Raw genomic sequence first — 27,933 nt, 5'->3', positions numbered from 1 at the left:
CAGTTCATCAGCCATTATTGCACTATTAACGTATTACAGGGAAAGCAGGGCAGACAGATGGGAGTTGCTGGGAACTTTGCAAACAGCCAGGCAAAAATCTGTGCTGGAATTCACTTGTGGTACTTCCCCTTTTGGAACCACCGTAGATGATATTCACCTTCCTTTTAGCCAAAGTTTTAGCTGCCAGTAGGAGAGAGAAGAACTCATTTCCATACCACAGCTGGTTGAATTGTTGCAGAGGCAGCCTCGCCAAGCGGCGCTGATTGGAGTCTCTACCGTACGTGAATCACCGCATGAAAGAGAAAGTTCCAGGATCTAACTGACAGGCATTTAGCAAATCACTCACATTTAGCACGTGTGGGAAATGTGCACCAAGCGTGGTGGTAAAGCCATTGTGCTGACTGCTCCCCAGAATTTCCATAAGATTCCGTGAGGAACAATAGCAGACAGTCCCAAGGAGCTCTTACAGTACGGCGGACTGAAAGCTGAAGGTAATGGGATCAGTAAGGAGCAGTCTAAGATTTCTTCAGATGAGCCAGAATGAAATACAACTCTTGTCCATCTCCCACTTCACAGAAGCCCACACAAATGGATGAAATTACTCAGAATTCAATTATTCTGGAATTCCAGCTTTCTAGATACCATTGGGCCCTGCTTGAAGTTTTTCATGAGATGGCTTTGGTCAGATTTGTGCTCTACTTGTGTTACTGAACTGGCTCCAAAGGTTTGCCTTGTCTTGGAATCACTGGAAAAGACTGCAGCTTTGTGGTGCACAGACTGGATTAATGCTTTCAGCTACTAATTAATTGCTGATCATCAGCATGGAAATTGAATTACCTGTAATCATATTAAAATATGGGGTTTTGTTCCCTTCCTCCATGAATCATTTAGCTTAGAAAGTCTTGCTGGAAAGAAATGCATATTTTTGAGACAACAAAATAGCTTAGCAAGAAGCTGAAAGGATGGGAAAAATGAATCCTCTTCCTCACTGCTCAGCAATAGTCAATGCATAATTCCATCCATCTAATGTCTCAGTTTGGTCCCTGTTAGCACAGGGTCTGAGTACCTTCAACTTTTTATGTATTTATTTTCAGACTACTCAACAAAATGGGAAATTCCTATGGTTCCTAAGGATCATTTGTCCAAAGAAGAACAAAAGACTGAGAATTCCTTATGGTTTCAGCAACATTTCTACTATTTACTTTCCTATCATCAAACTTAGCTCAGCAGGAAGCAACATATCCCTGCAGAAATTAAGGCACTTAGAAAATAAAGGACTTAGCCCCACAAGCTTCCTCATGAATGAAACAGGGACAACAGCTGTGAAGTCAGAGCAAGACCCTCACTGCTGTAGGCAAAGCCTGCACAGCTCTGGTATTTTGCTTTCTGTCTCCTCATAGGTCCTCAGAACTGTGCCCGTGTGTCCAGTTTCTTTCAGTGATCTACCGACTTGTGACAAGTTTCTTGACAGAGCCAAAGTGTCCTTTAACACTAGTAGTGAGCACACCTCAATGCTTTCAGAAGGCAGATAGGAAGTTAACATCAAAATAACAGAGTCATCACTGACAAACTTGGTGCAGTACTTCAAAAATGTATCCCAGAAGCAGGAGTAGTGGGATTTTCATTTTAATCCAACCTGCTTCAGTCTATTTTTTATGAATTATAGCTCTTATAATTCTAGATGCCTTAAATTATTATGAGCTTTAGAAAAAAACCCATAGATTCATAGAATGGTTTTGGTTGGAAGAGACCTTAAAGATCATCTAGTTCCCACTCCCCTGCCACAGCCAAGGACAGTTTCCACTAGACCAGGTTGCTCAAGACCTCATCCAACCTGGCCTTCAACACCTTCTGGGAGGGGGAATCCATGACTTTCCTGGGCAACCTGTTCCAGTCTCTCACCACCCTCACTGTAAAGAATTTCTTCCTAAACTCCAGTCTAAATTTGCCCTCTTCCAGCTCAAAGCCATTGCCCCTCATGCTATCACTACAATCCCTTGTATAAAGTCCCTTCCTGGCTTTCTTGTAGGCCCTCTTCAGGTACTGGAAGGCTGCTCTAAGGTCTCCCAGGAGCCTTCACAGTATCCCAGTATCACCAAGGTTGGAAGAGACCTCAAAGATCATCAAGTCCAACCTGTCACCACAGACCTCATAACTAGACCATGGCACCAAGTGCCACGTCCAGTCCCCTCTTGAACACCTCCAGGGACGGTGACTCCACCACCTCCCTGGGCAGCCCATTCCAATGACGAATGACTCGCTCGGTGAAGAACTTTCTCCTCACCTTGAGCCTAAACTTCCCCTGGTGCTGCTTGAGACTGTGTCCCCTTGTTCTGGTGCTGGTTGCCTGGGAGAAGAGACCAACCCCCTCCTGTCTACAACCACCTTTCAGGTAGTTGTAGAGGGCAATGAGGTCACCTCTGATCCTTCTCTTCTCCAGGCTAAACAACCCCAGCTCCCTCAGCCTCTCCTTGTAGAGCTTGTGCTCAAGGCCTCTCCCCAGCCTTGTTGCCCTTCTCTGGACACGTTCAAGTGTCTCGATGTCCTTCCTAAACTGAGGGGCCCAGAACTGGACACAGTACTCAAGGTGTGGCCTAACCAATGCAGTGCACAGGTGCACAATGACTTCCCTGCTCCTGCTGGCCACACTATTCCTAATGCATGCCAGGATACCATTGGCCTTCTTGGCCACCTGGGCACACTGCTGGCTCATGTTTAGGCGGCTGTCAATCAGCACCCCCAGGTCCCTCTCTGTTTGGGAGCTCTCCAGCCACTCTGACCCCAGCCTGTAGCTCTGCATGGGGTTGCCGTGGCCAAAGTGCAGCACCCGGCACTTGGACTTGTTAAATGCCATCCCATTGGACTCTGCCCATCTGTCCAGTCGGTCGAGGTCCCTCTGCAGAGCCTTTCTACCCTCTAACTGACCAACATCTGCTCCTAACTTGGTGTCATCTGCAAATTTGCTGATGACTGACTCAATGCCCTCATCCAGATCATCAATGAAGATGTTAAAGAGGATGGGGCCCAGCACTCTTCTCCATGCTGAACAGCCCCAACTCCCTCAGCCTGTCCCCATAGAGGAGGTGCTTCAGCCCTTTGATCCTCTTCATGACCTCCTCTGGACCCACTCCAACAGTTCAATGTCCTACTTATGCTGGGGGCGCCAGCATAGATTACCAGAAGCAATATTTCAACATGCTACATTATGGGAAAGCACTCAATGCAGCTTTCAAACTGACTAGTGATTTTGAGTGCCTGATCTATCTGAAAGAAGTCTGATTTTAGCAAGTTCTAGTACTCACAATCCGAGAGGCAAGCTTGCTTAAGGCATCTCAGGACAGTCCTTTTGCAATTTGATTTCCAAAAGTTCTTGAAGATAGGTGATTTGGTATCCCAGATGGAGAGAGGCACTAAACACATACAATAATTACCTTGAGATCACCAGTTCCCAAGAATATTCAGACAGAGCAATCCTTCACAGCCTTTTTGAGGGGCATAATCTCAAGCCTGTAAGTTTCAAAATGACTGAAGCAGCAAGATCTGGTGAACACAATGTTTCTTTATGGACTGGAAAAAATAAACAGAATTTGGTTTCCTTACCAGAAACACATTGCCATTTCTGTATTATAAGATAAATTAAACTAAAGAAGCCAGCTATTGACTTCTCAGGTTACAGGGGTTACCACAATAACAAAACAAAGCTCACACTGCTGATCTGTTCCAGGGGTTACGACCAGTCCTGTCTGGAAGGACAGCCACAGCAGTGCAGCAGGGATGTGCTGCTTAAACAAATAGTGCTCTGCAGAACTTGTCATGATTCAGTGGCAGACATCCCTCAGACATGTAGTTCCCTCATGACAAATATTGTCTGTTACTCAATTAACACATCTTTAAACTGAGAAGACAGGCTCTTGGCAAGAGGCATTTGCATTGTGCAGTTAAGCAGATAAAATAGTTGCTTGCCTTGTCATAGAAAGATATTCAGTGGTAGAAGTGTGCAACCCTCCCAGCTGAGAGCTGCTCTGTTCCAGGGTGCTGCCCAGGCACCTACAGCACCCCATGACCTGAGTGACAAGCATGCATCCAACGCTCCTCCAGCGTGACTAGTGTGGTAGTCATTGCTTTTATTTTCAAGATCAGAGATCCACAACACCACGACAGCTTAAAGCAGCACTGTTAGCACACACTACAAAATGTCAGTACTCAAGGAAGGAAAAACCCAGTCACAGTAGTGAAGCTGCTGCCTGTTAGTCATCCAGGCAGTAACTCACAATCAATAAAAAACCCCTTGACCAGAGGGATACAGTGTGGGTGTCCGATCCTCAATGAGCACCCCAGTGCCAAAGGCTCCCTTACCATCTGACAAAGCCTTCAGACTCTCTTCTAGGAGTGTATTTCTGCTATGTGCTACACAAACCTTCCTTTATGAAAGATATTGTGAGACCCCACCTTGAATACTGCATCCTGTTCTGCTGTCCCCATCATAAGAAGGACACAGAGCTGTTGGAGAGAGTCCAGAGGAGAGCCACAAGGATGACTTAAGGGTTGGAGCACCTCTGCTATGAGGATAGGCTCAGGGAGCTGGGGTTGTTCAGCCTGGAGAAGAGAAGACTCTGGAGGGTCATGAGAACTGCCTTCCAAAACCTGAAAGGAGCCTTCAGGAATGCTGGAGAGGGACTTTTCATAAGGGCATCTAGCAACAGGACAAGGGATAATGGTTTTAAACTGAGGGAGAGTAGGTTCAGACTGGATCTTAGGAAGAAATTCTGCAGTACAAGGGTGGTGAGACACTGCAACAGGCTGCCCAGGGAGGTTGTTGAAGTCTCTTCCCTGGGGGTGTTCAAGGCCAGGCTGGATGAGGCCTTGAGCCAACAAGGCTAGTTGAGAAGCAACCCTGACAATGCCAGGGAGGTTGCAGTAGTGATCTTTGAGGTCTCTTCCAACCTGAGCCATTCTGTGATTCTATGATCTCCATTTCACATCCTTGATTCCAGTCAAGAAAAGGCCTTTCTCATTCACTTCCCCTTCCTTACATGTTCCTTTATAAGCACTGGAGAAAATGGGACCTGCAGGTTACTGCTTTGCTGTTGAACACTGAAGCAGGCAAGCCTCAGCCCAAACACAGACTGCAGCCTCTATGAAGAGCCACCAGTGGCTCCCAGGGATGTTGTTCCTGCTGCTGCAGCACAGTTTGGCAGCAACTGTCTCATTTTATCTGGACGTTGAAGCTATGTGGATTAATCCTCAAGCTCTACAAGCTTAGATTCAGCATCATAGACCTTTTTTTTTCCCTTTTCAGTTTCAGGCTAAGAAGCCTGAAGCTTAAGAAGCCTGAAACTCCTTAGACATCAGGAGTCCTACAGACATCCTTTCAAACCCAGAGTTGCTTGCTGTCTCCTCCCCAATTCTCTCCTCCTTCACACAGGAGATCTTGATGTACCAGAGCAAACTCCTCACAGCCTCCTGCTCCTTTTTCACCTCTCTCCTGTCAGCAGAGTACTAACAGCTATGGCCTTCCTGACTAGACTGGATGGGGTCTTGCACACTTTTTTCCATAGTGAAACCAAATGCTTGAAGAGGCTGAGGCAGTTGCTGTGGGTGTAGAATGATGAATGGATGTACTCTTCAATCCCTCACACCTTCTCTCACACTTACTTGAAGATTTTCAGTTGCTTTTATCTTTACTTCCCAAATCTTCTATATAATTCCACTTCTAGCCAGCTCACATCTTTTTAATATAAACAAACAAGTAGTACTAAAATCTCCACCCTCCTAAGCTCTAGATCCAAATTATTTGACTTATGCTTAGAACATCACAGGGCACAACAAGGAACTGAGGTCTGTGGTGTAAGTGGACTCCCCACTACACACTGGCCTTGAAGTGTGAACCTGTGTTCACCTGTGGCATTAGTTCTAAAGACTATAAACATAAAGCCTCTAGACTTGACACCAACATCTACTGTTGCTTAAATATTGGACTTAAAAGAATGAGAAAAGAACAAATTATTCTAGATTTATACAACTGCTTCTCTGCCTGCTAGATACTGAATTTTCTTTTTAACAGAGCTAAAGGTTTTCACATCAGGTGGCTAGTTTGTCTCCTTCCTTTCCATCTTAAGAGAATGTGGTGAGAAGGGCAGGTATTTATGAGTACCTGGATTGTAATCTTCATCATCAGTTCATTCTGCTTTTGTGTTCGTTACATTCTAGTGTTAGGACCTCAATTTGCAATTTTAATTATAGAATAATAGAATGGCTTAGGTTGGAAGGCACCTTAGAGATCACCTACTCCAACCTCCCTGACATGGAAAGGGAAACTTCTCAACTAGACCTGGCTGCTCAAGGCCTCATCCAACCTGGCCTTGAACACCCCCAGGGAGGAGCCATCCACAACCTCCCTGGGCAATCCGTTGCAGTGTCTCACCACCCTCCTACTGAAGAATTTCTTCCTAAGATCCAGTATGAACCTACTCTCCCTCAGCTTAAAACCATTACCCCTTGTCCTGTCACTAGATGCCCTTATGAAAAGTCCCTCTCCAGCCTCCCTGTAGGCTCCCTTCAGCTACTGGAAAGCAGCTCTAAGGTCCTCCCAGAGTCTTCTCTTAATGACTTAAATAAGAGTAAATGCTCTCAGAAGAGGAAAGGGATAGAAAGACACAGGTAGTAGTATTTTCTGATCCTATCCCTACTGATGATGAGGCAAGATTCATTATCAATTGTTTTCATTGTGTCTCCAGACAGCAGAAGTGGCAGCTACAATTTATGAGTTATAAGCAACAGTCAGGTAAAAAAACTAAACAAAGCAGACCAAAATTTCTGAGAGTAGAGCTTCTTGTGGCGCTGCTAGGCTAACTTCAAGGCTTCCTGGTGACACATCAGTCACCACGAATCCTCATGGCATCTTGAAAAACATCTTCACACTGCCTTCTGGTAGGTGCAAGTACGTGTTACTTCCTTAGGATGGCCAACCTAAGGAAGTAACACATACTTGCACCTACCAGAGGACAGCTGTGCAGACACGGGAATGTGCAAGTCACAGACATGCAGTGCACAAACAAGGACAAGCCAGGTGGTATCCACAGCTCAAAGCCACACATGCTCATTTGGGAACCATCTGAGACCCCAACTGCTATGGTCTTCATTACTTTTTGTTTATCATCATGAAGCAACAATCCCCAATGTTTCAGCACAAGAAGTAGTGCAGTTTCCTCTCCACATCAAAGAATCCTCTAATATTAGTGCCTTGCAAAACAGGACATCAACTGCCATCCCAGAACTACTTAAAAAGCAGACCAAAAACAAAAGCCAAACATCCTCAGCATGATACAACTGCAAACATTTTGATCTCGCATGTCAAACAAGCTTAGTTTTGACACAGATGTCTAAAGTTTCTGCTGACTTGGCAATCAACACCCTGGTCTCACAAGCTTCTTAATATCCAAAAATTCCATGGCTGAGTGGTGAGAAATTATTTGGTGAGGGGTAATGGATTCATTCATCCCACATATCTGTTTAGGGGAATGATGGAGATGAAATAATTAAAAGCTAAAGGTCTTTGCAAGTCTTTCTTCTGAAAGATTCTTTGTATCAAATGCCACAAATTCACGTTGCTCTGCCACCAGTGAGGATTTTGCAATGTGGCAGCCACAGTAAATAGCATACAACAACTTGTGGTCAGCTGTCATGAACATTTAATTCGATGTTAAACACATTCCCAGCAAGGAACAGAGATGTTCCCTAGGTGTTAAAGCACTCCTCTGTCACTGAACTGGTGCACAAGTGTCTGCTTCTAGCAGGAGGCTGCAGGATCTGCAACAAACAGCATTTTTTTCTTGTGGGTTTTTTGGCACTTTCTTGAGGCCTCACATCCAACTAATGGCTCTAGCACAAGTTTACAAACCTAGAGACAGGCTGGATGTTAGAAGACCATTGCCACCATTGCTCTCAGGGAATGACTAGAGGGCTGTCAGACCAGCTAGGGGCAAGGCAGAAAAGCTTCCAGGAACCCACAGCAGCTTTTTATTTTTCTTTTTTCCTTTGCTTTTTAGCCTTTTAACTGTCTGGCAGGGATTGGAACTCCCTGCTTGCATCAGTACTAAAGAGGGTTGGCCCATGTTAGTGTGCTGTGAAGAATGCTCAGGGATCCCAAGACCACAGCTTCACATGCAGACCATGTGCCCTGGCAGCACTGGTCTCTGCTCCATGCAGATGTTTTGATTTCCTAGTCTGAAAGCAGATGTATCAGAGCTAGCAAACTTGGGAGGTGACCACACTGATCTCCCTGAGGGACCAGATGCAGAAGAAACTTGATGAGCAAACTCATGCTCCTGCTCCTGCAGCAGAGAGCATGACAGAGATGCTTCCTCACCTCTTTGCAGTGGCTGTAGTCATCACCCTTTATGTGACCAGGTGTTCACACTGTACTCTCTCCAACGACAGGAAAATAAGGATTTTGTCCTAACACAGTAAGGAACCCACACATGAAGGCTCTACATCAAGGCATGTGACAATTTTGTTCATTACATACCATGTCATAAAATAAACAATCATAGAATCACAGAATGCTAGGGGTTGGAAGGGACCCCCAGAGACCATCAACTCCAATCCCCCCCCCAAGAGCAGGATCACCTAGGGCAGGTCACACAGGAACGCATCCAGGAAGGTTGTGAAAGTCTCCAGAGAAGGAGACCCCACAACTTCTCTGGGCTCCATTGCCCCCACCTTAAAGAAGTGTTGAGGTGGAACCTCCTGTGTTCTAGCTTGCAGCCATTGTTCCTTGTCCGGTCACTGGGCACCACTAAAAGGAGCCTGCCCTCTTCATCTTGACACACCCCCCATTCCCCCTACCCCCCCACCCCCCGATATTTATAGATGATGGTAAGATCCCCTCTTAGCCTTTTCTTTTCCAGACTAACCAGCCCCAGGTCTCTCAGTCTTTTTTCCTCATAAGAGAGATGCTCAAGTTCCCCAGTCACCCTCACAGCCTCCGCTGGACTCTCCAGCAGATCCCTGTCTCTCTTGAACTAAAAAGCCCCAAACTCGACACAGTATTTCAGGTGTGGTCTCACCAGGTTTCCACCTCCAATAACACTGATGTTACACTTCCAAAAGAACAGTTCCTCAGCATTTTGGAAGGAGTGCAGTGAGCAAGCCATTGGCTGTATGTTTGCATTCCTGTATCACACAAAAGTGATTTTCGTGTTTCAGTCATTTTAAAATGTTTGGGATCAACCACCACAGTTGGTGTAAGTTTCTTCAAGCACTTCAAATCAGGCAGAAATCTTGTGATATGCAAAACCATACATTAGATTGTGAACCCAACTAGTTCAGCAGGTCAAAGGAGGTGATTCTGCCCCTCAACTCCAATCTGGTGAGACCCCACATGGAGTACTGTGTCCAGTTCTGGAGCCACTGTCACAGGAAGGATCTGGATGTGCTGGAGTGTGCCCAGAGAAGGGCCACAAGGATGATCAGAGGGCTGGAGCTCCTCTCCTGTGAGGACAGACTGAGAGAGTTCAGTCTGGAGAGGAGAAGGCTCCAAGGAGGCCTTATAGTGGCCTTCCAGTATCTGAAGCGGGCCTACAAGAAAGCTGGTGAGGGACTCTTTTAGGGTGTCAGATAGTGACAGGGGGAATGGAACAAAAATAGAAGTGGGTAGATTCAGATTTGATGTTAGGAAGAAGTTCTTCACCATGAGGGTGGTGAGACACTGGAACAGGTTGCCCAGGGAGGTGGTAGAAGCTCCATCCCTGGAGGTTTTTAAGGCCAGGCTGGATGTGGCTGTGAGCAACCTGATCTAGTGTGAGGTGTCCCTGCCCATGGCAAGGGGGTTGGAACTGGATGATCCTTGAGGTCCCTTCCAACCCTAACAATTCAATAATTCTATGATATTTAAATCCAACTTGGAGAAAACTAGAAATTGATGTAAAAATCTTTACATTTTAAGTACTGATGTTCATACTGACATAAGCTGAAGAAGCAGTCATAGAAGGCGCCTGAGACAGCAGAAGAGTAGGAAAGCCCCAGCCTTTTACGTGGCTACAGGCAGACATCCTAAATACACAGGTTCAGCTGGCAGTCTGGAAGATGCTGTGTGTAAATGCCAATGTTTGCACTTGGCACTCCTCTAAATGCTGAAGTCCTTTAACACACTACTATCCTTGAGTCAGAATTCTATGTCCACAAAGATATTACCACTCAAACACAAACATCCCAGCAGTTCATTAAACAGTGTGTTACTGAGGCTTTATGGAAGCAGGTACATTATGGAAAAGTGTTCAATTAAAGTTTCATTTGAAAATGCTGTTATGCAAATGCTTGAGTGATAGGACAGAGGCAATGGCTTCAAGCTTGAGAAGGGCAGATTTAGACTGGACATTAGGAAGAAATTCTTTACACAGTGAGGGTGGTGAGACACTGGAACAGATTGCCCAGGGAGGCTGTGGATGCCCCGACCCTGGAGGTGTCCAAGGACAGGTTGGATGAGGCCCTTGAGCAACCTGATCTAGTGGAAGGTATCCCTGCCCATGGCAGGGGGTTGGAACTGGATGATCTTTAAGGTCCCTTCCAACCTAAACCATTCTATGAATCTATGAATATTGCCCATATATATAAACTATTGATTATTTCCTTGCAAGGCACTTTGATTATCATATATGCAGCTGTTGAATATATTCATGATGAAATAAAGACTTGCTCCCAGCACAGAGCCACAGGAAAAGCTCAAAGAGAGGAAATATCCTTCAAATGACTTGAAGAATCAATTTTCTCACACTTTTCACTGCTGCTTTTAGGGGAAACCAAAGCTCACCATTTATTTTTCTTTTTTCCTGTGAAAAGGTTTTGGTACTCGTTGTTTTATTTTTTAAAAATGGATATTTTTTTTCCCTCTCAAAACCACATCTCTTTGGTAAAAACTAGAGACATTTAACAGAAACTGGAAATTCTTGCTAAGAATATGCCCATGCTAGGTTTACAAAATTCTTTTGACAGGAAACTGTTGGCCAGCTCTACTCTGGAAGTTTCTTGGCCATTTATTGGTGAAGAATTCGGTGTCTGAGAGCTGTCAGTGGTTTGTAGTCTGGTTTATGTGCTTTGCCCGTGGGTATACACCACAGAAAAGGCTCTGCATCGCATCCCTGATACAAAATACCCTAACAGCAGGAAAAAGTGAGGTGGGGTCACCTTGTTAATTACAGAATCACAGAATGTTAGGGGTTGGAAGGGACCATTAAAAATCATCTAGTCCAGCCCCTCTGCCAGAGCAGGATCATCTAAAGTAGGTCACGCATGAATGCATCCAGATGGGTTTTGAATCTGTGCAGAAAAGGAGACTCCATAGCCTCTCTGGGCAGCCTCTTCCAGGACTCCAATATCTACGCAGGGAAAAAGTTTTTCCTTATGTTCACCTGGAACCTCCTCTGCTTCAGCTTGCACCCATTGCCCCTTGTCCTATCACTGGACATGACTGAGCAGAGCCTGGCTCTATCCTCCTGACACTGCCCTTCACATCTTTATGAACATAAATGAGGTCACCCTTCAGTCTCCTCCAAGCTAAAGAGTCCCAGCTCTCTCAGCCCTTCCTCACAAGGGAGATGTTCCACTGCCTTCAGCTTCTTTGTGGCTCTGCACTGGACTCTTTCAAGCAGTTCCCCAAGGTTGTTCTTGAACTGCCTGGTGATATGTGACTTACAATATGTGCTAATGCACATCCACTTGCACTGCAGCTGGATCACAGCACCTCATGTCAGATTCAGGCCAGCTCTAGTTTTCCTCACATGCTGATAAAGACTGCAGTGAATATGCAATAGGAGAGGCTTCAGCAATGACTCTGGGAAGATATCTTTTTCGCCAGAGCATTTGGACATGTTAACCAAATGCAGGCCATGGTTTTCCCTTTTCCATACCAAACCTTCCTAATTGAATAACTTACTTCACCCCAGTGCTGTATTTGTGCTGTTGCCTTTGCTCCTCTTGCAAATAACATAAAACTGAAAAAGCAAGAGTCTGATTGTTGCCAACTGATTCGACCTTCCCTCAGAACAGGAGGGAAATGAAATTTCTACAAAGGAAAGTAAGTTTACCACATTATGGGTAGAGAGTATAGGGGGGGAAAAAAGACTATTTTTGTATGAATATTTCCACTACCCCATGACACTGTGCCAAGCTGAGTCTCTAAAACCAAGTTAAAGTATCCTCTCTGGATGGCATGATTTCTTGGTGGTTTTTAGAGCCAGCCACAGGAAAATTAAGTTATGTGCATTTTAGTCAGAAAGTCTTGTTTTGGGTTCAACAAAAGTGGGAAGTGATTAATCCTCCCCTAAAATATTCCAGATGAGAGCTGACACACACACACACACACACACACACACACATAAAACCCAAAACCAACCAGCAAAAAAAAATAACCAACCCCAGCCCTCAAATGGTTACTCTCCAGCAAGGCAGTTCATTGTGTAACTGGCTGAAAATGCACAGAGGTCAGTAAGTAAAGCAGCCAGATTCTTCAGCTCAAACAGAACATGAACCAAAGATAAAAAGGGTTGAACTGATGTGTTTCCTAATGGTAAGACAGGTGGCGACACTGTTTGAAGCACATCATAGTGTAATGAACTTTGCAGCTGGCTTAAGAGGTAATGAAACACCCATTAGAAGGCCAGTACCCAGAGGCCAGGGCTACACACAGAATTACCTCGAGGAAAGTGGGCCCAGAATCAGGGATCTACTGCAGAAAGTCCAGTGGAGAGCTACAAGGATGATTGGGTGACTTGGACATCTCTTCTATGAAAAAAACCTGAGAGAGCTGGGGCTGTTTAGACCAGAGAAGAGAAGGCTGAGAGGGGATCTTATCAATGTCTATGAATATCTGAGGGGTGGGTGTCAAGATGAAGGGGCCAGGCTCTTTTTAGTGGTGCCCAGTGACAGGACAAGGTGCAACTACAAGATGGAACACTGGAGGTTCCACCCTGACATGAGGAGACACTTATGGTGAGGGTGATGGGGCAGTGAACAGGCTGCCTAGAATCTCCTTCTCTGAAGACATTCAAAACCCACCTGGATGTGTTCCTGTGTGACATCCTAGGTGACCCTGCTTTGGCAGAAGGGTTGAACTCAATCTCTAGAGGTCCCTTCCAACCCTAATATTCTGTGATTCTGTAAATCCAGAGAATCCTCTTCTTGAGCTCTGTATCACACAATCCTTTGGAAGAACTCCTTCCAGCACATTCCCAGCACCAGAGCTTACATTTAGTGTTGACAGAACACAAATGTATCTGCCATTTTCTCTGATTGCAACCATTGAAGTAACTAGTTCAGGTCAACCAAGTAGTAGGAGAGAGGTCATGGCTACACAGACTTCTCAGTATGCCTGCCTGTGGCTACCTTGCCACCAGACTGCATTCCAAAGCTTCCTCTGTCACACAACACCAGGGATATACTTGCAGTTCATGAGGTATCCCTCCAGTCCTCAGAGCTGGCTTGCTATGGCCACACAACGCTGCATTGTGGCATGCAGACGTAGCTCACATTCCATGTAACACAACCTCAGCCCTGGATGGAGTTGTGATGATTATATTTCATCAACCACGCTGCTTGCAACAATCTAATTACGAAGAAGAAATTTACCAGGGCTCCTAAATGGCAAAGGCTGAAACACACCTCAGATGCAATGTTGTAAGACTTGCTCTCAGCCAACTAGCAGTGCTCATCACCGTGCAGCGGTGCTGTGCTTGCACACACGACCTCACTGCTGCTCACTAAGAAAGTTCACTCAGGTCAGGCATTGGAACAGGTTGCCCAGGGAAGTGATGGAGTCCCCAACCCTGGAGGTGTTCAAGAAACATGGAGACATGGCACCTTGGGACATGGTTTAATGGCCATGGTGGTCTTAGGTCAATGGTTATGCTCAAAGGTCTTAGAAGTCTTTTCCAACCAAAACAATTCCATGATTAGGCCAGGCCAGTCAGGCAAGGTGGGATTAGAAAGTGGAATGCATTCTGCACTCTGAAAATATTCTTCACCTTCCCAGAGGTCTCACACACACATTCTGCAGGAAAGACCAAATCTTTTAGAAAGATCTTATTGAAAGAAATTCTCAGCATCTTCATTTTTGTATTGGTGTAGAAGATGTTATTTTGTAATGTGGATCTGTTAAAAATGCATAATTGAAATAAACCTCTCTCTGTTTTCTCCAAGGATGAAAAGAAACACTAATAGTTTGCATGCAGAGCTTTGATACCCACTTGGCATTCTGCTGGACTTAATGCTAGCTCTACAAAGAAACAGTTACTGTCTTATGTGGGAAAGCATATTTGTGGCTGAGAAAATGCTGCAAAAATTGCAAGATAGCTTTGATAACTTTATACCACATTTTCACCCCCAGTTTTTACAGTCAACTAATTTAGCAAAAAATTGTGGGTTTTGCTTCTTATTTTCCATTTCATATCCATTGATTTAATGTCTTAGTTCTGGGCTAAGTATCATTTTGTGTGATGAAAGGGACCAAGACACAACTAAGGCTGCAATGCTTTGTGAACTTCAGCCACTTTGGATGAGTGGATTCTTGAATCAAAACACAGGTTACACTGCATCACTCTCCTAACCCAGCCAGGCCTCTTTCACTATGTAATTGCCTTTATCACAGGCCCACTTTCTAACAAATAATTTTTCCACCAGCACATCAAAGTGCCCTTGGGCACTTGGGATTCAGACTTTGCAACTCAAGAGATCTCCTTTTTAATAGCTGACGAAAATGTTCCTTCACTGAGCAGTCTCTCAGGCTCCTCAAGCTGAAGTCTCACTTTTGGCACCACAAAATATTTACTACCACAACTCTTTCCTAGAAATTTGAATTGGTGAGGGAATCTCTGCCACAGCTCTGCACAGCCTCCAAAAGAAGAAGCCAACGAACTGCTGATGCCTCTTCAGGCAACCCATCATGCACTCCAGCTGCCACTTGTGACAGCTTAAGTTGTGAGAAAAATACAACCAGGGCAGCCAAGTCAGTTCCTGAACCCAGTACCTGGTTGCAGGAAAGAACCTCACATAGATGCTTCCCTAAGCAAAGCACACATCATCTTGTTTTAACCATCCACATCTGCAGATTACATCCAGAGGCTGGGGTTGCAATGCTGTCTACATTTAACCCATATCTGGGGCTAAACTACAACAGTTGGTCTACCACCTGATAACCCCTCCCTCGCAGAGGGGTCAGGAAAAGGAGAGGAAACCTGTAGATTGAAATGAAAATGGATTTAATGGAACAGCCAAACTAATCCCAGTGCCAACATAAAGTACAAAGACTTATCCTCAGCCCAGTGAATGCATGGCAGTCTCAGTGAACAGGGACAGTCCACAAGAGCAGGGAGAAGCAGGAGAAGAAAGAAGAGGAGCAGGCACAAGAAGAATCCCTACCTACAGCAAATTTCCCCCTTTATATTGAGTGTGACATTCACAGTATAGTATTAATCTGAAGCCAGCTCAGGTCAGTTGCCCTGGCTGACTCCAAACTGCTAACGGCCTGCAGCCCAGGATTCAGTCCCAGCACCACCTGGACAGATTAGGACCTATTTTAATGCACAATCACTGCAACATGATCCCCAATGTGATTAGCACAGCTCAACCTTATTTGGGATATTATGGCTTAGATTATTCTTATTAGTTTCAAACTGATCTTGGAATGCAAGTATTACATGTGATTTTAATTAACTTTAGACTTGGTTGTTCTCAGCCCACTAATGAAGTAGCTGAACTTTCCCATAACTTGCTGTAATGACAATATAGGCTGGGCATTATCCTGAACACCCCCAACCTCTTTACATGGTGTAAAATTCATCCTCCTCTACTGGTGTTGTGATACATTTGAAAATGCAAACTCAGGAGTGAAAAGAAGCAAATGCACCACTGGACAAATGTGATGCTGCCTGGCACAGGAGCTCTCACCCAGTGCACATTGGCACAGCCCTCTGGTTACACAGAGCTTTATGTTAACAGGAGAGAGAGCTCTCCAGTCGGGTTTGTTCATGGAAGCCTCAAACACATACACAATTCAATCACATTTAGAAGATCATTTTAACCTACATTACCAAGACCTTGAAAGGAATTTCTTGGGTTTTGCAGGCCAAGAAAGCTCGAGTTTGCAAGAGCTTTATCCAGACTCTGGCAAGATGTTGTACTTTCAACACTGGAAACGGTTTCCATTGGCTGACTTGGTTGCTGGCTCCTGTAAAACAGCTTGGTGGTCCTAGGATAGCTCTTATTGGACTAATCTTCTTCACACAAAACCGACGACTGTAACTGGCATTAACTGTAATTGGCATTAACTGTTCCCTGCTTTGGGAGCCTCATCTCAGAAATCAAAAGTCAAATACACAGTGTGGGCTGCACTGTCCTTAAAGGCCCCTACACATGAGGGCTAAGGGCATTCTGAGGGCAAGGAACTGTGTTTGTCTGTGAAGTCAGGCAGAGACCTGCAGTCTCTGTCAATGTCCAGCCTGAGGAGAGATGAAAGGGCTGCTTCTCATGCTCAGCTGGTTGTGAAGTTCAACTTTGCAAGGGTTACCTTCCAATACACAAACCAAACCTCACTTTTCCAGCTTGATACAGGCCACTTCCAAACAAATTAAAACTTCTTAAATCAGCTCTTACCACTTCAAAGTATCAGCTGAATTAGAATATAATAGAATTAACCAGGTTGGAAAAGACCTTTGAGATCATTGAGTCCAACCTATCATCCAACACTATCTAATCAACTAAACTATGTCACCAAGTGCCCCATCCAGTCTCTTCCTAAACACCTCCAGTGATGGTGACTCCACCACCTCCCTGGACAGCCCATTCCAATGGCAAATCACTCCTTCTGTGAGGAACTTCTTCCTAACATCCAGCCTAAACCTTTCCTGGTGCAGCTTGACACTGTGTCCTCTTGTTCTGGTGCTGGTTGCCTGGGAGAAGAGACCAACCCCCACCTGGCTACAACCTCCCTTCAGGTACTTGTAGACAGCAAGAAGGTCTCCCCTGAGCCTTCTCTTCTCCAGGCTGAGCAACCCCAGCTCCCTCAGCCTTTCCTCATAGGGCTTGTGCTCCAAACCTCTCACCAGCTTTGTTGCCCTTCTTTGGACATGTTCCAACAACTCAACATCTTAAAACACCTCAAGTAACCCTGCACCAGAAAACTGGTAACCCAGTGAGTGGAAGGGCAGCAGCACTTCTGTGTGAAGCAAGGCTTCCTATAGCATAACTGGTATTGCTGAGGGCTGCAGGAAGTAATCTGGTCACTTTGTCTTTCTTCAGAGCCTGACAAGTGTTTGTCCAGAGAAGTTTTTGTTCTTAACTGGTCAGTCCTGCTCTTTGGTAGGACTGACAGAATGGGGAGGTTGAAAGGCACCTCTGGATATCACCTAGTCCAACACTGCTTCTCAAAGCAAGGCTAAGAGCAAGTTGCCTAGGTCCTTTTCCTGAGATGGGAAATACCATCTCTTTTGTTCACATATCCACAGATTGTACTGGGTTGGAAGAGACTCTCAAAGGTCATCTTGTCCAACCTCCCTGCACTTAGAAGGGACACTTCCAACTACATCAGGCTATGCAGGGCCACACCAAGTCTGATTTTGAATGCCTCCAGGGACAGGGCCTCGACCACATTCCTGGGCAGCCTGTTCCTGTATCCCACCACTCCTACTGCAAAGAACTTCCTCTTTATGGCGAACCTAAATCTGCCATGCTCCACTTTCAAACCATTGTCCCTTGTGCTGTCACCACCTGCCCTTCTAAAACAGTCCTTCCCCAGCCTTCCCTGTAGGTCCCTGTGGTGGGTTGAAAGGAAAAGCCCAGCTTTCCCTCCCCCACTAAGAAGAAGTAAAGGGAAAAAAAACCACAACTAGCCCAGCCGGTGAAGCAAAGGGAATGCTGTATTTACAAAGGCAATGTTGGAACACAGGGAACTTATGTACACAAATATACAGAATTTACAAGATATACAGAAATATACAGCAAAGAAACAAAACAGGAATAGGACCCCCTAACAGAGGGGGCTTTCCCCTTTACCCCCTTAACCCCCCCTACCTCCCTTCTTCTCCAAAGAGGAGTAGAAAGAGCTGAGTGGTGTTAACAAGATCAGAGAAAAGGCATAAGTACAGGAGGGTTAGTTCTTATCTGTTATTTGGCCAGAAGCCCAGAAGCGGTCAGCTAGAAGGGAGGCAAAAGGAAGCGAAACTGCCACAAAGTTCCAGCTGCTCCAGGTCTTAAGATCTTACTCCCCCATAATCCACCAATGAAATTCATTTAGAATACAGTATATTTACAAACGTTTAGCCAGAGTGCCCCTTCCTTAAAGGCACAGCCTCAAATGGTCACAGTCCCCTTCAGATATTGAAAGGTAGCTATAAGGTCTCCTCAAACACCTTCTCTTCCCCAATTCTTTCAGTCTGCCTTCATAGGAGAAATACTCTAGCCTCTGATCATCTTGGTGGCCCTCCTCTGGATGTGTTCCAGCAGGTCCATGTCCCTCTTGTGTTGGGGGCTCCAGAATTGAACACAGTATTCCAGGTGAGGTCTCACCAGAGCAGAGTGGCAGAATCACCTCTCTCCATTTGCTGGCCACATGTCTTTTGATGCAGCCCAGGATGTGAGTAGCCTTCTGGGCTGCAAGTGCACATTGCTGGCTCATGTTCAGCTTCTCATCTAGCAGCACTCCCGAGTCCTTCTTTCAGGGGTGCTCTCAATTTCATCATCTCCAGTCCATATTGACACCAAGGGTTGCCCCGACTTAGGTGCAGGACATTGCACTTGGCCTTACTGAATCTCATGAGATTCTCCTCAGGCTCCATCTGGTCCAGGTCCCTCTGGATAAATCCTGTCCTTCAGTCTTATCAGCCATACCACTCAGTTTGGTATCATCTGCCCTCAATCAAACCACCAGGATTCCAGAAGAAAGGAAGAAATACTTTGGGAGTCTTTCCTTAACCTAAGATCTCTTTAAAACCCTCTAAGGTGGAGGAGTGGCCACGCTTTTCCCTTCAGCCACCTGTAGGCAAACACTTCAGTGTTCACCCCAAGCACAGTATAAGCACTACTGATAACATGAACCATGTCAAAGCCTTAGCAAGAAATCAATCAACCTCCTTATGCCTAAGACCCTGAGAGATACAGAAGTCAAGTGGGTAAAGCTGAGCACTCAGAAGCTGGTTGATTAGCGTTCTGTTCCCACTTCATATCAGGTTACTCCAGAAAATGTGCTGTACTGTAGAGTGTTTGAGATCCCCTGCATACAACAGTCCTCAGTCCATTCAGACACATACTAATTCACAGCAGGTCATGAAGTGCTGTTAAAACCACACTGCGCCCCTGAAAACATGGTGCATGTGGCAGGTCTTTTAAAACTGTGCTTATTATCAGATTATACAAAATTACACGCAGAGAAAATTATGCTTCATTAGTTAATTCAGCATAAATGATGCACAACTGCTCAGAAAGATAATTCCTAGACAATGCTCTAGTTGTTACAGCCTGAAAAGCCAACCCAGCCCATCTCGAGTATTAAAATAAACCTAAAGAAGTTCCGGTTTCATGAATGTTTATGCTTTTTATAACCAACTTTTTTGATAGCATCACATTTATTAGGATGTTTCACCAAATACTCATTACATTGTCAAAGTACCACAATGTAATCAGAGTTACAGAATCACAAAGTGTTAGGGGTTGGAAGGGACCTCCAGAGATCATTGAATGCAGCCCCCTGACAAAGCAGTATCACCTAGGATAGGCCACACAGGAATGCATCCAAGTGGGTTTTGAATGTGTCTAGAGAAGGAGACTCTACAACTTCTGGCCAGCCTGTTCCACTGCTCCATCACCCTCATCATAAAGAAGTGCTTCCTCATGTTGAGGTGGAACTTCCTGTGTTCTAGCATGTACACATTGTCATTGGGCACCACTGAAAAGAGCCTGGCACCCTCATCCTGACACCCATCCCTCAGATATTTATAAACATTAAAGATCCCCTCACAGCCCCTCCAGACTAAACAGCCTCAGGCCTCTCAGTCTTTCTTCATAGCAGAGATGTTCAAGTCCCCCAATCATCCTTACAGCTCTCCACTGGACTCTCTCCAGCAGATCCCTGTTCCTCTTGAATTGGGGAGCTCAAAACTGGACACGGTATTCCAGGTGTGGTCTCACCAGTGCCGAGTAGAGGGGGAGTAAAACCTTCCTAGACCTGATGGATATGGTTTTCTTAAGGCACCCCAGGATGCCATTGGCCTTCTTGGCCATAAAAGCACATTGCTGTCCCATAGATGACTTGGATAATGATCTTTACATGGATCATTAACATAACATAACATGGATAATGATCCTTAAGAGCATCATAACTGACAGGTGACACCCTCATGCAGCATCTGTTGATTAGATCAGACTTCTACATGAACAGATGATCTACTTTAAAAGAAATACTGTAGCCAAAAATGCAGCACCATGAGTTATTACCACAGAAGTCACCATGAACCAGAGAAGCAGTTTAGGAAATGAACAGTTAGTGGAGATGTCTCTGATGGCTATGCTAACTTTACATTGAGCAGCACTGGCTTTCTCAAGAGGAGTTGTAAGGAATCTCTCACACTTTCACTGAACTGCAGGTGGATGGCTGTGTCTGCTAAGCAAGAAATTGTGGGAAGGATCTTAGGTCCCTTAAAGCAGGAGGGCTACAGATTGGCTGTCACCTTCATGGAAACATAGAATGGCTTAGGTTGGAAGGGACCTTAGAGATCATCTACTCATGCCTCTCAACTACACTTGGTTGCTCAAGGGTTCATCCAATCAGGCCTTGAACAGCTTTATGGAGGAGGCATCCACAACCTCTCTGAGCAACCTATTCCAGAATCTCAACACCCTTCTACTAAAGAACTTCTTCCTAAGATCCAGTCTAAAGCTACTCTCCCTCAGCTTAAAACCATCCCCCCTTGTCCTGTCACTAGATACTCTTATGAAAAGTCCCTCTCCAACCTTCCTGCAGGTTCCCTTCAGGTACAGCAAGGCAGCTATAAGGTGTCCCTGGAGTCTTCTCCTCTCCAGGCTGAACAAGCCCAGCACCCTCAACCTATCCTCATAGCAGAGATGCTGCAGCTCTTGCATCATCCTGGTGGTCTCCTCTGGACTCTCTCCAACAGCTCTGTGTCCTTCTTATGATGGAGACACCAGAACTGGATGCAGTATTCAGGGTGGTGTCTTATCAGAGCAGAGTAAAAGGGCAGAATCCCTCTCTTGCCCAGCTGGCCACATTCCTGTTGTGAAGGAAGCCTAGCCTTTAGGCATTTCTTTGAGTACTATGAAAGCAGAGTAGCTGCTCTGGGAAGAAAGATTGAGAGGCCCCAGCTTGTAAGTGGATTTTCAAGAGATATGTTTGACTTTTTTTGAGGACAAAAACAAATGAAGAGGCTGATTTTAGAATTAAAGCAGCCTACAATAACATGTATTAATAGGTACTGAACAGTAGTGTCATCACATTTCATTAGCTGCAGAGTGCTTCTATGTGAATCTCTCCTGTTTTCTTGTGAAATGGGGAGAGATGGAAAGCTACTTCCAGCTGGTGTCTAACCTAGCAGTTGTTCTCTTCTGTGGGAGGCCCCAGAGCAGGGGACAGCACTCCAGGTGAGGTCTCACCAGAACAGAGCAAGGGGGCAGAATCACCTCTCTAGATCTACTGGCCACACTTTGGATGCAGCCCAGGACTTCAGGTTCAAGTCATTAGTTTTGTCCAGGAAATATTAGTGTCTGGCTATACTTTACCAGGTAACTTCTTCAGGTTAAAGGTGTTGGGAAGCACATTGTACCATCTCCAGGCTTCACCATACCAGTTCCTCATGCTAGAAAGTGGATTAATAGCCACATTTAATAAATGCTTATCTTGGCTGGCAAAGAAGGGCCGTGGCTCATCCAGTCCATTTGCAAGGTAATACGCTGGTTTGGGGATCTTACTGAACTAACTGTGTAAAGCAGCGTGCCCAGAAATGGGTTAGGTCAGTTTATTTAGAAGTCTGAATAAGAAATTCCACATGACTGAGGTCTCATCCTGAAAATGGAGCTCGTAGTGGCACAGTGTGTGCCCTTTCTTCAAGGCTGTGGTTTTGCAGCATATTTTCTAAGGGCTACAACCCAGAAAGAAACCCAGCAGGGACACAATGATTGCACTAGAACGAAGCAGAGGGAGCTAACTACTAGGCAAAACTTAGCAGGTGGAGAATTTTCTCTCTTTCCTTACAGGAGAGAATAGGAAGCATGGGTGATATGAATCTCCTCTGATGACTTTAAAATTGAGGCATTCTCTAAGGAAGAATGAAAGCTCTTTCAGAAGAGCAGAGAAGATTTTAACAAAGGGAAAATGAGAGAAAAGAGGCTGTTTCAATTGGTCTCTGGGTATTTAACATATCTTTTGTAAAAATCCGATCTGCAATTACCCTCCCCTGAACAAGGGAGTGCATTGTGCTTTAATAATGACACCAATAGCGTGTGTGAATAGTGTGCACTTCCGTAATTGATTGCTGACAACCTGTCGTTGAATTCTCTAGCTGCAACGAGTTGCTCTGGATTACTGCTTCTAAAACTGGCAGAGTGAGTGAGGATGGCAAGACAGCACTGCAGTTACAGGGATCTCATGGGGAAGGCCAAATCCTACAGCTGCTAACTACTGAGCTCCCAAACAGAGAGGGACCTGTGGGTGCTGATTGACACCTCAAATACTGTGTCCAGTTCTGGTGCCCCATCATAAGTAAGGCACAGAGCTGTTGGAGCAAGTCCAGAGCAGGGCCATAAGGATGATGCAAGGGCTGGAGCACCTCTGCTATGAGGACAGGTTGAGAGAGCTGGGGTTGTTCAGCCTGGAGAAGAGAAGGCTCTGGGAGCACCTTATAGCTGCCTTCCAATACCTGAAGGGAGCCTACAGAAAGGCTGGGGAGGTACTTTTCATAAGGGTGACTAGGGACAGGACTAAAGGAAATATTTTTAAGCTGTGGGAGAGCAGGTTTAGATTGGATCTTAGGAAGAAGTTCTTTGGTACAAGCATGGTGAGATTGGTATGGGCTGCCCAGAGACACTGGGGATGCCTCCTCCCTGAAGGTGTTTTCTGACAGTTTTTCTATGTTGTTTCTAATAGCACCTTTGAAAGATTTGTAGACTCATCTCTCCTCAACAATTAATTGTTACTTAGAAAGTTTATTATATAGTTAACTTTTGATACATTTCTAGTAGTCAGTTGGAATTCAATTATAGTAACTATTCAAAGAAATCTGACTCTGCAGATTAAATAACACTACTCTTGAGTAAATGACATTTGAATATTCTCTCCTATATACAGACATTCCTTCCTTGGAATACTAACAACCTTGCAATACACTGTTTCCTGGCTGTTTAGTCCCATTAGATATTCATAGATTCACAAAATGGTTTAGGTTGGAAAGCACCACAAAGACCATCTAGTTCCAACCCCCCTGCCATGGCTAGGGACAACTAGACTAGGTTGCTCAGGGCTTCATCTAATCTGGCCCTGAACACCTCCAGGGAAGGGGCATCCATTACTTCCCTGGGCAACCTGTTCCAGTGTCTCACCACATTCAATGTAAAGACTTTATCTTCACATCTATTTCTTCCTCATATCTCTATTGTTATAGCATTCATGTGCTTTATTAGAACCTTAGGATCATTTGGGTTGAAAGGACTGTGTTCAAAAAATTAGTAGATGTGGCACTTTGGGACATGGTCATGGAGCTGTTAGGTACAAAGTTGGACTTGATGATATTAGAGGTCTTTTCCAACATTGATGATTCTATGATCTCAGGAGGTGTGTAGTCCAACCTCCAGCATAAAGCAGGCCCAGATCTAGTTGGGATAGATACACAAAGGTGAAGCTTGGAGCCTTGGTAGGGGACAGGAACAGGGTGACTAGTGGCTGATTGTAGGGAGCACTGTGCCTTTAAGTAGAGTGGGTGTTCCAGTTCTGACCACCACAGACTAAGGAAACTGGTGTTACAGAACGATCATTTGGGGTTAATGTATGATAGTTGGAACATCTGAAACCTGTTATTTTTCCTAGCTGAGGTTTATTCTGAAGCTTCATAAACTTTCCATTTTAAATTACAGAGCTTCCTTTTTTAACTATAATAAACTTTTATCTTAAAATGGTGTGTGCCTTTTAATCATTCCAAAGTATTTACTTTAATTAGGTTTTCAAAACCCTGCAGAAGACAGTGCTGTTCTTAATTTTGGCTGTGAGAGTTTGTTCTGCATTCAGCTAGCAGCAGTTCCTAATACCCCTGCTGAACTTCAGCCAAACAGAGCATTTGAGGCAAAGCAAGATGGCGTGGATTCAAAAAAGATGACTTCTTTTCATGAAAACATTGGTCCGGTTTCATGGCATTATCTATAATCCACTGGTTTAGCAGAAGAAAAGAGTTTTCATCTTGCTTTCTCTACAGACATGCAGCATGTGGCATTCTTGGAGTGTCAGTATTTGCTTGGGTTTTCCCATGCATCATTAAAGTTTTAAAGTTTATAGAATCATAGAATGGCTTCGATTGGAAGGGATCTCAAAGATCATCTACTCCAACCGCCCTGCCGTGGGCAGGGACGCCTTTCAACCAGACTTGGCTGCTCAAGGCCTCATCTAGCCTGGCCTTGAACATCCCCAGGGAGGGGGCACCCACAACCTCTCTGGGCATCCTATTCCAGAATTTCACCAGCCTCGTACTGAAGAACCTCTTCCTAAGGTCCAGTCTAAAGCTGCTCTCCCTCACCTTGAAACCATTCCCCCTTGTCCTACTGCTAGATGCTCTTATGAAAAGTGCCCCTCCAGCCTTCCTGTAACTCTCTGCAGGTATTGAAAGATGAGAAGTCCTAAGCATTTCCAACTCATCAAAAACCCTTGGGAGATGCAAACACCCCTTAGCAAATCAGGTTGAAATTACCTGTCCAACCAGAGGGAAAAAAGAAAAGGTTCTTATCTTGGGTTGCTGGAACTTCCTACCTAAGATGATAGCAGCAGCAAACCCACAACAACTAAGATTTTAACTGAGGTTCTCAGTTAAAATAACAGGTAATTGAGGAACTTGGAGTTCACAGCAAGAACTATCCCACATTACAGCCCAAGATGCTTATTTTTCTCTGGCATGTTAAATGAAAGTAGGTAACTTGGCTTAGTCAATCTAAGTTAACACACACTGTACCAGACTGCAAGATTTTGTGTCTGAGCAACCCAGAGAGTCCTTCTGGCCTTTTCTGGTACATTGCCATGAAAACAAGACCTGGGATGGGAGATAGACTGTGGGTTTTGACTAATTTCATTCTCTTACTTGTTTAGAAGAGCCATTCTAGCAAAGAAAAACTGATAGTGCTTTCTATTTATGACACCTTTCAGTAGGCCAGGGTCTCTGGAAAGCAATGCCATTTTGTAAGGACTTCCTATTACTCCAGCAGTACAAGCAGGAAGAGCCTCTCAGGCTACAGACATCATCTGACATTAAAAGAAAAGAGAAAGTTGTTCCCTCCAATTCTTTCTGGAAATATTGTGGAAAATGATACTAACACTGCAGGCCCTTTGGCTCTTACCCTTCTCCTACTCAATGCATCAGAAACATCATTGGTTTGAGAACAGATTTTTTGTAAACTGGACTGAGGAAGAGGGTTATTAGTGCTCACACACACAGAAGAGAGTGGCTGCTTTGGCTGGGTTATAGTCCTTGTTCCTCTGAAAGAGAAACTAGGAACCAAAGTACCTTAATTTAAGGATCAACTTAATACACAGGAAACAGAGTATCACAGAATCAGAGAACATTAGGGGTTGGAAGGGACCTTGAAAGATCATATAGTCCACCCTGTTTGCCAGGGCAGGATCACACAGGAATGCATCCAGGTGGGTTTTGAATGTCTCCAGAGAAGGAGATCCACAACCTTTCTGGGCAGCCTGCTCCAGGGCTCTGTCACCCTCACAGTGAAAAAGTTTTCCTTATGTTCATGTGGAATCTTCAGTGCTCCAGCTTGCACCCATTGCCCTTTGTTCTATCATTGGACATCACTGAGCAGAGCCTTGGTCTGTCCTCCTGACTCTTCCTTCACATCTTTACAAACATGAATGAGGTCACCCCTCAGACTCCTCTTCTCCAAGCTAAAGAGTCCCAGCTCCCTCGGCCTTTCCTTACGAGGGAGATGTCCATTGCCTTCAGCATTTTTGTGGCTCTGCACTGGACTCTTTCAAGCAGTTCCCTGAGATTCTTCTTGAACTGAGAGGCCAGAACTGGACACAATATTCCAGATGTGGCCTCACCAGGGCAGAGGAGAGGGGGAGGAGAACTAACCACTCCCCTTCTAATACACCCCAGGATACCATTGGACTTCTTGGCCACTAGGGCACATTGCACTAGAGTGCTAGAGGTGGAAATATAACAATGCTTGCAATATGGATTGCTGAGTTTTAGGCTGCCCTATATTCAACGGTATGCAGGTTTTCTGCATTAGCATTAGGCTCTTTTTGAGTTAGTCTTTGTTCCTGTTTGCACTCTTAGATGTTAGTTCTGCACAGGAATAATGAGGCTAATAAACCTCACAGATGTATACTTTCCTAGTGCCATTTAAGAATTCTAGAAAGTGAATCATATTATTTATTAATCTGGCCTCTGGTCCTAATTTAGTCTCAGAACAACAGACTCAGATTTCTTACCTAAAAAGAGCTAATGCAGCCCTTAAATGACATGACTTAAAGTAGACTTGCAACTGAAGGATGAGAAACATCCAAGTAAATCAGAGTCTGAAAATGCCAACCTGACATTTTGTTATTGTGCTGAGCTGGTGACATTGGGGCTGAGCGCTGAACATGCTCCTACTGCCAGTAGCCTAAGCAATGTAAGAACTCACTGCATTTTGAACACCTCAGAGTGGTGTAGGATACATATGTGACTTTTCAGGTCAGACCATTACAACACCCCACTTTCCTCAGCAGGGCTCTACTAAGATATATGACACCTGCTCTGTACTGCAGTTATGTCGCCAGTGTGAGAGCCAGGATCATAGTATCATAGTATCAGTCAGGGTTGGAAGGGACCACAAGAATCATCTAGTTCCAATCCCCCTGCCATGGGCAGGGACACCCCACACTAGATCAGGCTGGCCAGAGCCTCATCCAGCCTGGTCTTAAACACCTCCTGGGACAGCACCCCAGCCACCTCCCTGGACAACCCATTCCATGGCTTCACCACTCTCATGGTGAAGAACTTCCTCCTCACATCCAGCCTGAATCTCCTCACCTCCAGCTTCATTCGATTCCCCCTAGTCCTATCACTACTGGAAGGCCACAATGAGGTCACCTCAGAGCCTTCTCTTCTCCAGACTGAACAGCCCCAACTCTTTCAGTCTGTCCTCATAGGAGAGGTGCTCCAGCCCTCTGACCATCCCTGTGGCCCTTCTCTGGACACGTTCCAGCACGTCCATATCCCTCTTGTAATAGAGGCTCCAGAACTGGACACAGTACTCCAGGTGGGGTCTCAGCAGAGCTGCATGCAGTGAGGTCATGGTAAACTTTTAAACAGATTCAGGCCTAGAAGCTGCAAAGTTAGGCCCTGGATTCTGATGACACTTTGCATCACGTGAATGTATGCTTCTCTGGCAGTGTGCAAAGACCTGAAAGAAATGTCTTTCTGATAGCACCACTTATAATGGTACCTTTAGAAACTGATCACAAAATCACAGAATTGCGGAATGTTAGGAGTTGGAAGTGACCTCAAAAGATCATCCAGTCCAACCGCCATGCCAGAGCAGGATCACCTGTACCAGATCACACAGGAACACATCCAAGCGGGTTTTGAATAACTCAAGAGAGAGAGACTCCACAACCAGCCTGGGCAGCCTGCTCCAGTGTTCTGTCACCCTCACAGTGAAAAAAGTTTTCCTCATGTTTACATG

The sequence above is a fragment of the Dryobates pubescens genome, chromosome 2, assembly GCF_014839835.1.
Source record: "Dryobates pubescens isolate bDryPub1 chromosome 2, bDryPub1.pri, whole genome shotgun sequence".
In the NCBI taxonomy this organism is placed as follows: domain Eukaryota; kingdom Metazoa; phylum Chordata; class Aves; order Piciformes; family Picidae; genus Dryobates; species Dryobates pubescens.
This window is presented reverse-complemented; position numbering follows the sequence as displayed.